Genomic DNA, 13,021 nt, shown 5'->3' on the forward strand with positions numbered 1-13,021 from the left:
TTTCAGCTCAGGTCACAATCTCAGGGTCGTGGGATCAAGCCCTGCTTCCGGCTCTGGGGGCGGTGGGCTCTGTGTGAGATTCTCTCCCTCCCTCTGCCCTGCCCCACCCCCTCCCCACCCACGCACATGCTTTCTCTCTCAAATCTCTAAAAAGGGAAAACATGGAAGAGAAGGCAGAACAGTTGGTGTCAGCTGTAAGAACACTTGACTGGCCATCTCTGGCCTTGGAGATGGAGGAAGGGGCCCCAAGCCAAGGTTTGCGGTGGCCTTTAGAAGCCAGAAGAGACCCGAAAACCGATTCTCCTCTGGGATCCCCAGAAGGAAGGTAACTGGGCCGACACCAGATATTAACCCAGTGACACCCGTGCCAGCTCCTGAGCTCCAGAGCCAACTGCGTAGTGCTTCGAGCTGCTGAGCCTGTGTAAGGGGCCATAGGGAACGACCACAGGGATTTTCCCCAGAGGGCAGTGCTGGGATCAAAGAGTGATGCAGGAGGATGGCAGGGCCGCCGTCCTGGGGGGCCATCTGTAGCCTCTGTGACACCAGCAGCCATCATCCCCGACTCCCCTGGGGGGCGCCGTGCTAGGGGACATCAGCATGGCCGGGTCACCAGGCTCTGGGTGAGGTCAGACTGCCCCTGCCTGGCGATCTCCAGCTCCCAGGGCCCTGACCAGCCATCACGGCACCTCCAGAGCTGCACCTGGGTCTCAAGGTTGTCCTGGGGGGTGCCTGGCAGAGACGGCTCCCTGGGTCCCTTAGGGACCCCTGGGTTGTGCCTCCTGCCCTCAGGGCTCCTGATGGCCACCAGTTGCATGCCAAAATAGCCCAGCAGATTGTATCTGAAAATCTCTATTCATCTTTGCACACCTCCCTGTGGGAGGGGCGTCTGATGTCTTGAGCTCACATTGGACCAGATCCTTTCCCTAAACACCTGGGGATTAGTTGGGGCCCATTCCCAGAGCACTAGGAGTCCCTCATGCTGTGACTCAGGCGGGAGGACAAGAGAACGGACTACAGGGCCAAAGGGAGAAGTGTCCGGGGCTCCTGAGCCCTCCCCAAAACTTCAGCATAGACCAGAGCAGCAAGGGCTTCAAGGTCAGGCTATTGAACAAGCCCTTCTGAGAATGATTTTCATTGGCTTGATCACCACATAATCACATACAATGAAATTCAACCATTGTAAGTGTACAATGCAGTGAGTTTTAACAAACGTATACAGTGGCTCATCTACCAGTCAAGATAACAGGACATTTTGTTCACCCTGACAAGGTCCCCCATGTTGCTTTGCTGTCAAGGGCCTCCAGTACCCCCATGCTTCCTACCTGCTATCTGGGAGCCGGGGGGTAGAACTGAATGGAGTAGCCTGGAGGAAGGGCCAGAGTCCAGGGGGGGTCTCTTAATATGAAGCTTATTTTCCTTTATGGTTTTCATTCCTATTATTACCATTTAAAAAACATTTTATCAATGTACTCCAGACTGGTAGAGGTCCCAGAGCACTGAGTATTGGGAGCTTCCAACTGCCCCCCGCACCTGCCAGGGACACCTGACCGCCCAGCCGAACCACTCTCGGCTTCTGCCGTCCAGGATGAGAGACCCTAAACGTGTGTTGTTGACAGCTCCGAAGTTTGTGGTAATTTGTTACAGCAGAAATAGGGAACAAATGCAGTCACGGAAATTAACATAGTCCTTGTATTAATAGTGTCTTACGCCCCAGATATGCCTCACTCAAGACCAAGTCCATTTACCTTTGTCTCCCTGGCTAGATTACAAATTCCTGAAGGGTATGAATTGCTTCTGTGCTCGTGCACCCCAGCAGTACCTAGCTTTGCTTCAGGAACTTAGGGAAGGAAGGGCAGCCGTTCACTCAGCATACACTATGTCCCAGGCTCTACCCGAAGCATTTTCTATGCTTCATCTCATTCAATCTACACACTCCTTTAAAAAATAAAAAAAAAAAAATTCACAAGTTCAACACTTTATAAGTTCTCACGTTTCCCTTGTTTATTTTCCTTTGGCTTTGAGGGTCGTCCGCAAAGTTCCAGTTTGAAAACCCCTGCCGTTGTCCTTTAAGCCAGGGGAAACAGAGATGGGAACCACTCTGCCCATGCTTGGCCAGAGAGGAGATGGAGCGGGGCCCAGCGTGAGGCCAAGGCTGGGGCTCTTGAGCCAAGGTCACTGGTGTGAGACCCAGCCTGGCAACCCACTGGCTCCAGGACATTGGGCAGGTCTCTTAAGGTCCGTACCTCTAAAGCTATTCCTCTTAGAACCCAGGCAACATTCCCTCTGCAAACTATTACTGACCTCCTCCGGCAGGCCCGCCCTGGCTGCTGGCCCTAAAAATACGACAATGAACGAAAGAGGAGGAAGTCCCAGCATTAAGGGGGCTTCCCTTCCAGACAGGGTACAGAGACTAAATAAAATCCAGAAATAAATGCAAAGTCTGTCAAATATGCTTAGGCTAAAATCATAAAGCAGGGAAACCAGCGGCTTTTGATAAGTGCGTGGTTACATCATCGTACGTCTGCCATTGTGGACCACCACTCAGCAGTAAGAGGGACAGGTGTATTGAGACTCACAATCTGGATGGAGCTCATTCTCCAGTTACAGAGCTGGGGACAGGTAGGAGGCTTCCAGAGCCTGGGTTGGGGGCGACTGCAGCACGGGAGAGATCTTGGTGTTGACAGAAAAGTTTCATAACTTGGTAGCAGTGGTGGTCACGCAAATCTACATACGTACAAAAATGGCATAAACTACACACATACCTCGGACCAATGTCCATTGCCTGGCTTTGCTGCTGTCCTGTCGTGACGTGAGAGGCAGCCATTGGGGGAAACTGAGACCCCTCCATATGGTCTTTACCACTTGCTGGGACTCTAGAATTATTTCAAAATTCAAAGTTTGTATTTAACCTGTAAAAAAATGTAAACTAAGGGAGGGCAGAAGTATGGGCATTCCACAGAGGAGCCAGTGTGGAAATCCGCCGCAGAGCATGTGATCCCCCAACTGCCGCAGAGGGCTGGTAGGTGGTTTCAGTGAAGGAGAACATGAATCCAGAATGCTGCAAACAGAGGCGCCTGGCTGGCTCCTTCATTATCTACCTTCGGTTCAGGTCATGATCCCAGGGTCCTGGGATGGAGCCCCACATCAGGCTTCCTGCTCAGTGGGGGGCATGCTTCTCCCTTAGCTGGTGCTCTCTTGCCCTCTCTCAAATAGTTTTTATTTTTAAAAAATTTTTTTAAATATTCGTGTGTATGTATGTATGGCAATATTGCTGTGGTCATATTTTTTTAAAAGTCCCTAATGTGGGGCCCCTGGGTGGCTCAGTGGGTTAAGCCTCTGCCTTCAGCTCAGGTCATGATCTCAGGGTCCTGGGATTGAGCCCCGCATCAGGCTCTCTGCTCAACAGGGAGCCTGCTTCCCCTTCTGTCTGCCTGCTTCTCTGCCTACTTGTGATCTCTCTCTCTCTCTGTCAAATAACTAAATTTAAAAATCTTAAAAAAAAGTCCCTAACGTTTGGAGCTGCACACTGAAATCTTTACAGATGACATGATATGTGATCTGTGATTTCAAAATAAAAGACCTAGAAGTGGCTGGAGGCTGGATGCATGGGGCTGCCCAGGGTTTGGGGAAGACCGTGGTGATGTCCCTTGAATTCCGTCACGAGGTCGCAGTGGCCTCCCTTGGACAGAATCCAAGCACAGCGGTGAGTACTGTCTCCCGCAAGTTCCTGAGGTCAGCACCAGGCTCCTCTCTGGCTGCCAGTTGTTACAGAGGTATGGTGCCCCACACGCTTGTAGGGGGTCTACAAGACCAGCTGGGGCCATTTCCTGTTTTGCTCTTTGGAACTTGTTGGTTTCATCCCTGTTTTTGGTTTTAATGATCTGTTCCCCAGGAAGCCAGGGTGTGAGGGGAGGCAGTCAAGCAGGACGTGTGGTTTCCCCAAACTTGTTCTAGCAACAGAGCTTTACCCCCAGAACAAATCCTTAGGAGTCCTCCAAAAGCCTGAAACTGACAACCCTTCAACATGTTTGCTGTGTGATCTTGGGGAAAGCGTTTCCTCTGGGCGCCAGTGTCTTTTACAAAGCATTTCATAGTTTGGTTCCAGCTCTAGAGACCTGCTCAGCTCCAAGGGGTGGGCCAGCTCAGGAGGTCATAGCCGTCTTGGAGCGAGGAGACCAGGCACAGAGGGTGTGTTGTTTGTGCCGAACCACACAGTGGGTGATGGTGGAGACACTTTCCTCCCTGTATCCTCGTCTGTGCCTGCACCATGGAAGGTGGGTGGGTGGTCTCGTCCCTGCGGCCCCAGATGGCGAGTCCAGGGACCTGTGGGTGTCCCACCTCAAGGCAGTCAGAGCCCGACAGCCCCCAAGTGGAGAGAACCACCCGGTTTCAGACTTGTCTGCCCGCTGGCCACCCGGGGGACATTCACAGCTCCCCAACCAAGTTTTGTAGAAAAAAGGGGTTCTCCACATCCTTCGGGTCTGTAAGGAACAGTGGCCTGTATGAGGGGTCTTTATTAATAAAGATAAAGGTAGCCATACTTAGGGGGTCATGCACCATACTTAGTGCATTTCTTACTTAATTCTCCCAACTACCCATCTCCCTGTCAATCATTATGATTATTATCCCTATTTCATAGATGGGGACAGTGAGATGTGGAGAAGGAAAAGAATCCACCCAAAATCAGCCCACCAGGACTCAAAACCAGTCTGTCTGATTCCATGGGACTCACTGTTTCTTTTATTGCTCTATCTTTTTTTTTTCTTTTGTATTTTTTGGGGGTTTTTTTTGTTTTATTTTTTTGGTAAAAACTGTCCCTTTTACCAGTGGAAGAGTTTTTATTTCCTGTGAAGCTCTGGAGACAGGCTCTGCATATATATACATTCCTCTCCGTCTTACTGGAAATGAGGTCTGTATAGACTACGTGCCCCCTGGCTGTCTTCACGCAGCCATGCGTCATGAAGTTGGGTCCGTCCCAGCACACCTAGATTTGCCTCTGCACATTTTATCTACGTGGGGTTTGTAGGTGTGGCCCCACAAGTCCTTCAATTCATCTCTTATAAATGATCACTTAGGTGGGTTCCAGAGCTTTCTTACCCCAAACACCACTAATGCCAGCGCCCAAGCTCTGCCCACACCACAGAGGTCTCTTGTCAAACAAGGAGGGCCACCTCCTCTCCGTGGGCCCAGTGTCAAACCGTCCTTTTGGTCCTGGGACCAGAGCTTCTCACGACCACTCTTTCCATCTTTGTAACGTCAGGTCCCCTTGCCTTATGTTCCCTCCTCAGAGGGCTGGTGCAGTCCCAGGGTGGAGCTGGTGGCGATCAGTTTTCCAGGGTCGGCACTGCCTCTCCTGGGAGGTGGCCCTTGGATGGCTTGGGGGCTCTGCAGTGGGAGGCGTGAGCCTGGGGCCTGAGATGGGACCCTCCTGGGTACAAAGCAATGGTAGGACAACGAGGCCACAGGCAGGTTGGCAAGTCACCCCAAACCCAGAAGGGCCCCCCCGTCGCCCTAACCAAATCAAACTAAGCATTCACGAAAGCTCTCAGTCCCCCCCACCCCCTATTCCTACAAAGCTTGAGAAGCAGGAAAGGGAAGAGGACAGGAGCATCTTTCTCAGCATGGTGCTAAGGAGCATGCACCTGGGGGATAAGGAGAACTGGCTTGGAGAAAGATGGGCTCCTGAACCCCAAGGGAGGTTCTCTAGGTAGTCCCAGACCTGCAGGAGGCTTCGAGAACTGGGCAGGGCCTAGAGAGTCACACACCTCTGCTGACCCTGTGGGAGGGACTAGGGTGTCCGCCCGGATTTGCTTCCCTCTGGGGACCACCAAGGAGTGGGAGAGAGGGAGTGATTGTGGTGGGGGGCGTGCAGCTGGGCTGGAGGTGCCCCGGACCCCCCTGAGCCTCTAGGTGCCCCGGGCCCCCCTGAGCCTCTAGGTGCCCTACATGCCTCCCCAGGCCCCCTCAGGAGAAGGGGTAGCTCTGTTCATTCTCCAAACGGCCCCCCAGGGTCAGTGACTCCAGAGACTCCTGCCACCTGCTGGAAGGGCCACTGTTGAGAGGAGTAGGGCCGGTTGGAGAACAGTGTCAGCCTTCTGTCTGTCCTGCTCTCCTTGTCTGTGTGTCCGTCTGTCTCTGCTCCTTTCTCTCGTGTCTGAGTGGTTCTTCAGACTGTGTTCCTGGCTTGGGTTCTCCATCTCTGTCACTTCCTGTCTCTGGACCCATCTCCCAAGGTCCCTGTGTGTCTGTCTTTCTCACCCACACTCCCCTCCCGCCCCACCTCCTCTCAGCCTGCCCCTCACTCCTAGGTTTTTCTCTCTCTGAAGGGAAGCCTGTTCCCTGTGCACCAAAACCCCAACCATCTGAGGTTTCAGGAAGGTGGGGTTTGTGGGCTCAAGCCAAGCCCCCAGAAGCCAAGCAGGGAAGCAGTCGGCAGCCCCTCAAAACAGCAGCTTTGGCCCCCCCTTCATCTGGCCTATTAAACTTCCTTCTAACGCATCCCACATGGAGTAACTACTGAGCTGTGCGTCCTCTCCCCCAGGGCCCCTTCCTTCCAAGGCCCTTTCTCCTCCAAGAGCTGCTTGTAGCCCAAGCAGGGAGGGCTGAGGTGTTTCCCACAGGCCGTCCAGCCCACCTCGGTGTGCAATCGGCCAAGTTTGCCACATGCCGGGGCTAGAATGGACCGTGTGCAGAAAATGCCCTGGGGCCAGGAGGTAGAGTTGGTAGGAGACCCTTGTCTAGCAGGAACCTGTCTGACACCCGGGCGTCCACTGGGAATGGGGACAAACATGATGCCTGGCAGGAGGTGCTGCTGGGCCCTGGGGCCCCGGTTGATAGCGCAGCTGGCCTCAGATCCAGTGGGCAGGATCGGGTCCTGTCCCTTGTCTCTACGCCGCCCCATGGTATCCTGCGCCAGCTGGCACAGTGGCCCCGGGCCCCAGGCACCTTCCTCAGCTGGCCGAGATCGTCCAAGTTCGCTCCTTTGCAACGTCCAGGCCTCCAGCTGTCCAGCCCCATTTTGACTGGAAGGAAGTTGGCACAGAGCTAACCGAGGGCCCTCTGCCAACCTCCTCACCATGTAGCTTTGGATCCTACAGTCCGACTTACGCCAGTTGCACAAAAGGTCCAAACCAGCAACAACAAAGAGGACAAGAGAGCAGTAAGAGGGTGATAGACTCCAACACCAGGTGTCTGGCGGGTCAGAGAGGTCCTTCTGTGCAGCCCGGCCTGCGCCTGAGACGAGGCCTGAGCATCTGGGCCGCGTCACTGGCCCAGCTACAAAGGCCCCCTTCCCAGTAGCCCGGGCCTCTCTGAGGATGCCAAAAACAACAAGTGGGTTTGAGGCTGGAAAGCGTAGTTCAGGGATCTCACTTGTGTTTTTGTAAATGATACCCCAGTATTCAGCCGAGTGAATGGGAAAGGCTGAGGTGCTTTAAACATAATGCAGCGGGGCACTGGGGTGGCTCAGTGGGTTGGGCCTCTGCCTTCGCTCGGGTCGTGATCTCAGGGTCCTGGGATCAAGTCCTGCATAGGGCTCTCTGCTCTGTGGGGAGCCTGCTTCCCCCCCACCCCCGCCTGCCTCTCTGCCTACTTCTGATCTGTCAAATCTTTTTAAAAATTAGAAAAAAAATTTAAAAAAATGTAGCAAGCTACGGCAAGGCGGTGGGGCAGCTGGCCGGGCTCGATCCCTCTCGGGGACCAGACTGTGGGTGGTGCTTTCAGAAAAGGCCTTGTCCTCTCAGCGGCTGGCCCAGAAGTGGGGAGTTGGGGCCTTTTCTGGAGGACTGGGAGGCGTCAGGGACATCACACCTCCCTGCAACCTAACTTGTGGAAATTCTGAAAAGCTCTTGAAGAAGGAGTGAGTTTTAAGATTAATCTTATTTTCTAAAGAAGAATCCATCTGAACTTTATCTCTGTCTTCCTGAATCTGCTTCATAGGTTTTTATCCGTTCCTGCCCCCCAGCGTCCACATGACCCACGCCCAGGTCTGAGTTCACCATGAGCCCCTTTTCTCCCATCTACCCCACCCCGCCCAGCAGAGGCTGTGTTTCTTGTCCTGCAGATGAGCCCCCACTGGCCCCAGGAATTAGGTAGCTAGACAGGTGTCACTATCTGTGATAGAGACTCCTGTGCCTGGGAGTGCTCAGCGGTGTGCTGATAAAGGTTTGACAACTGGCTCTTAGGGGAGGGGAGTCCCGATGGCCGCACAGGCTGTTCCTGGGGTCAGGTGTTCCCATTGTGGCTGACATGATGTTACTGAATGGGGCTGTTAGAAGAGATGCACATGGTTGGCTTTCCCAAGGGCATTTGCTGCCTCCAGACACCACGTGGGCCATCACTGGGGTGGACACAAATGGCCTCTAGGGCCAGAAGTCCCCCCGAGTCCCTCTTCCATCCATTCCAGCCCCCAGGGGTTTGGAAACACTTTCCCCTCGATTCCTGTCCCACCTTGGGCGCCCTTCCTCCTCCCCCAGCAAGGACAGAGGCTCAACAGTCCCGATCAGTCTGGGGACGGCAGCCAGCCAGAGTAACATGTTTTATTGGTTTAAAAACAGCTGTAAACCAAACCAAATAAATGTATTGTTTTTCTCCAGACAGGTGAAAGAAAATATATTCTTGTTGCTGCAAGTGGAGAGTGAGGGAGAGGAAATGGGAGGTGGCCGCTGAAGGAACAGACCCCCTCCCCCTCCACTGAAGCATCACGGGTGCTGTTGGCTCAAGGGACCCCAGCCCCAGAAGGTCATGTCCTCTCTCTGTGCAGCTTATGGTTCATGGGGTGGGGATGGCCTTGGGAAAGGAAGAGGGAGGCCTATCTGGACTGAAGCACGTCAACGAGGGGCCCCGGGGGCAGGGAATAGATGTATGCAGGATCGGGGCTCAGGGACAGGGACCCTGACACCATTGAGAGCCTCTGAGTACCAGGAGGTCACATGACTTAATGTAGACCTTCAACTCCACTGACCCAAGAGTGAGAAATAACCATTTTAACCACCGAGGCAATCCCACACCCCATGCCACACAGGGAACTTCTCCCCCAGAGTAAGAACAAGGGGGGTGCGTGGGTCTGATCAGCTTGTCCTCAGACCCGGAAATCTGTCCCACCCTGGCAGGAAGCATGACATGTTGGTCTTCAATTTCGTGCCTTCTCAGGGGCCTCCCATGGGGGATTCTGACCAAGCATGATTTTCACCTGACATGCAGGAGCGGGAAGACAGGGACGATGAGCCTCATGGAACCAAAGGCGGGTCTTTGGGTCTTAGGGGGCCTACTGGGTCTCGGGAACTTGAGAAACTAAAGCTCCATCCCGACTGACCGGAGTGGCCTCAGGCGGACCTTGCCTTGACCGGGCTGGGCAACGCTGGCGACCAGCAGGCCCTCTTGGGGATTCTGGGTTGAATCTTGGGCATTTCCCGGGGTGGGCCCCCCACTCCACCTCACCGTCACCGAGGCCTTAGCCCTCCCGCCCACTTTATGGCCTTACGTAAGCCTCTGGTGAAATGAGAACTAAAGATCCCCCCAGAAAATTTGGGGGCCCTGGATTAGATGAGCACCATTCCCCCCAAACACGAGACGCTCTGGGGGGGTGTTCAGACCCAGCATTAATGTAAATGGGCATCTGAAGAAAAGAATTTCCTTGCCATTTATTTTTAAGTTTTTCTGGCCACAAGGAAAGCCTGTCTGTGAGGGCGGTCACAGAGTCCCGTGGAGCAGGGGCTTAAGCAACCGAGGTTTCTTTTCTCGCAGTTCTGGAGGCCGGAAGGCCCAGACTGAGTGTTAGTGCGGCTGGTCTCTTCTGAGGCCGCTTCCCATCTCAAAGGTGGCCGTCTCCCCCTCTGTCCTTACTGTGGTTCCGCATCTTCATCTCCCCCTTTCAGGGGAACACCAGCCAAACTGGATTAGGTTGATCACCCTCGTGACCTCATTTCCACCGAATCCCCTCTCTAAGGGCCCCATCTCCAAACACGGTCACATGCGGGTTGGGACTTCACCCTCTGAATTTTCGGGAGAGACACCAACATTCAGACCACAGCATTTAGAGAGCGGGTCTAACGAGTGTGGGCTGTGACACACCGGGCATGATTCTCGAATGCCGTGTACTTGCTCTCTCTCTCTCTCTCACAGGAGTTCTAAGGACCAAGCGAGCTAATCCCCACGGAGTGCCTAGCCGAGTAGCACGTCCGCACTGAGTCCTTGATTCATGTTAGCTGTTGTAACGACCAGAAAAAGAATCCCGAAAGGGCTGAATCCCATGCGTATGTGTTCGTTTATTTATTGTGCGTGGGCTTGGGAGCACAGGTGGGTGTGTATTTATTTTTTAAAATCTAGAAACAACCCATACAACTCCGGCACGGGGACGTGCTCACTCTGGGGAAGGAAAGGAACTGGGAAACAGTTGATGAGCAAGCGGCCTCCGTGGACTCCTCCTGGGGCCATGTTCAAATGCAGGTTCCCGGGCCCCTCCCAGCCCAGGGAACTTTCAGGACGAGGCTTGGGTATCTGCTCTAATTCTAGGTAATTCCGAGGAGCTCTGCATGTTAGAACCACTACCCCGGAGTCAAGCTTGTCTTCCTAAAAGGCCTGGGGCCGGTTAGCCTCTATGCGGGCCCATCGTGGCTCTCCGCTAGCTTCTAGATGAAGCAGCCTTTCTCGAGAATGTACGTGGTCAGAAGTATCCTGCCATAACTCACTAATACAGACATGCAGGGGTTTTGTGGCTGCTTTGCTCTGTTTGGGTTTTAAGCCAACCTTTATTCTGAGATCATTGCAGATTCTTACGCAGTGGTGAGAGAGCGAGGTCCCAAGTACCCCTCCCCTGCCTCCCCCAATGGTGACATCCAGGCCATCCTAATGCAGCAGCACAAGGGGCCCTACTGCTGCCGTTCTGGAACCACCCCCTTCTTCCTGGCCACGGCCTCCTCACCCCCTCACGTAGCCCCCACAGAAGGGGCAGGAAGGGAGGCAACCGCAGAGCGTACAGGCTTGAAATGGAACTACAGGTCCAGGAGAAGAGCCCCGGGGGTTGGCAGCATGAGCCAAAGGGGCTCGTTGTTTTAGGAAAATACTCCAGAGACAAACCTGTTCCAGATTTCAGAAGCCCTAACGGCGGTGTGCGTGAACTTGAAGTCTACAAGGACCCAGAGGTAGAGTGGAAAGGACGCAGGCCTGGACAGCGGGGCCTCATGCTCTCTGCCAGCCTCTGTTGCGGGGGTCTGGGGGCACCGCCCGTGGGGGGTCATGGGCTTCCTGCCTCTCAGCGTCTGAACTGGAGGAGAAAAGACACCGCTCAGCCCCTTCCTGCTCTAGACCTCTGGGACACTCGAACCAAGCTCTTTGGGCTGAAGAGCATCTTGGAACCTGCGTCTGCTCCATGAAAATAAAAACTAGGCCAGTGAACTCATTCTACCTCTGAGGACACCGTGTGGTTTCTGCAGCCTGAACTTGAGCAACGCGGGAACATCAGGAAATTCTTTCCTTCTGTCGCATCTCATAAAACCTTCTGATGTGGCGTCTGCTCCAGCATGCCCCCTTCCATTTCACGTAGAAGTGGCCCAAAGAGTTGTCTCAGAAAACTCATGTTATTGTGCCTCGTTCTCGTCCCTCTGCCCCCTGCCGGCACCCTCGCCTCCTTGGGGATCCCCCGAAGGAGGTTCTTGGGGAAGGAGGGCTGTGCAGAGTCCTCTGAGACGAGCTGCCAAGTGGTTTGTTTGCTTTTCTTTTTCATCCAAACTCCAAATGCCTCCGACCAGCACCTGCAAATTTTCCTGGCGTATCCTTTGAACTTGCCGCAAGTGACTCAGTGGATCGTTCCATGTCTCGGTGGCCGTGTATGTGGCCTTCCCCCAACCCATTTGTGTCAGACACCCCCTGTTCCCATTCTCCTACCCCACCCCCAACAGCAACAACAACAAAACGGAAATGAGAACTTCCACTGTGCATGCTTGGCTATCTGCAAACACCTGGGAGAGCTTATAAGGCCCCAGCTCCCTGGACCCTGTCCCTGTCACCGCTGAGCTGAGCACACCAGCACCAGTCACCATGCCAAGAGGCACATCCAGGCAGGAGCAATGTAATTAGCAGCATCGTCTCTTTGTGCCGAATAGACAGCAAAGATGTCACCACCCACATAATGCTTTGGCAAATGTACTGTCACTCATTTTCACAAACAATTCGATTGTTTTTAAAAACCTTTTAAAAAAACTCTTTGCTGGGCACCTGGGTGGCTCAGTGGGTTAAGCCTCTGCCTTCGGCTCAGGTCATGATCTCAGGTTCCTGGGATCGAGTCCCACATCGGGCTCTCTGCTCAGCAGGGAGCCTGCTTCCTCCTCTCTCTCTCTGTCTGCCTCTCCACCCACTTGTGATCTCGTTCTGTCAAATAAATAAAATCTTAAAAAATAAAAAAAAAATAAAATAAACTCTTTGCATACAACCAGCAAAGAAAGGGCTGGGTGTGAGGGTAGGGGGGAACCAGGGTGAGAATTCAGCCTGTGTTCCAAAGTTACTTGAGAGTTCTGGGGACAGAGAAGCCAGACCAGGCTGGTGATTCTTCAGGCCAAAGTCTGGCTAGATAGATAGTCTCGTGCCCAAAGGGCAGGTAGCGGGAGAAGCACCAGATTCATGGTGAGAAAAAGTGAGCTTAAATACTCAGGTGTTCCCTGCAGCTGTGACATCTGCCTCTGAGTCTTACTTTTGCCATCTGCTTAATGGGCACAGGGACCCTGTGTGTTCTCTCCAGACTTGCAGTGAGGCTCAAAGGAGAGCACTTGGAGGAGTGAGCGCTTTGTGACCTGTGGGGTACGAGCTGTTGTTCAGGGAACTTGGAAGACCATACCCTTGCTAAGGTAAAGCAAGTGACCAGCGCCTTCCTGACCACACCCCACAGCACCAAGCACTAACCCCTCCAAGGGATTAGTCCCACTGGTCTCTCCTCATGAAGCCCAAGGATTAATAAAGGAAACTTCATCAAACCCAGAATCCACACGGTCCAGTCTCAGAGCCCTGAAGAGCCACAGTCCAATGTGTT

The sequence above is a fragment of the Lutra lutra genome, chromosome 14 (genome assembly GCF_902655055.1).
Source record: "Lutra lutra chromosome 14, mLutLut1.2, whole genome shotgun sequence".
Lineage (NCBI taxonomy): Eukaryota > Metazoa > Chordata > Mammalia > Carnivora > Mustelidae > Lutra > Lutra lutra.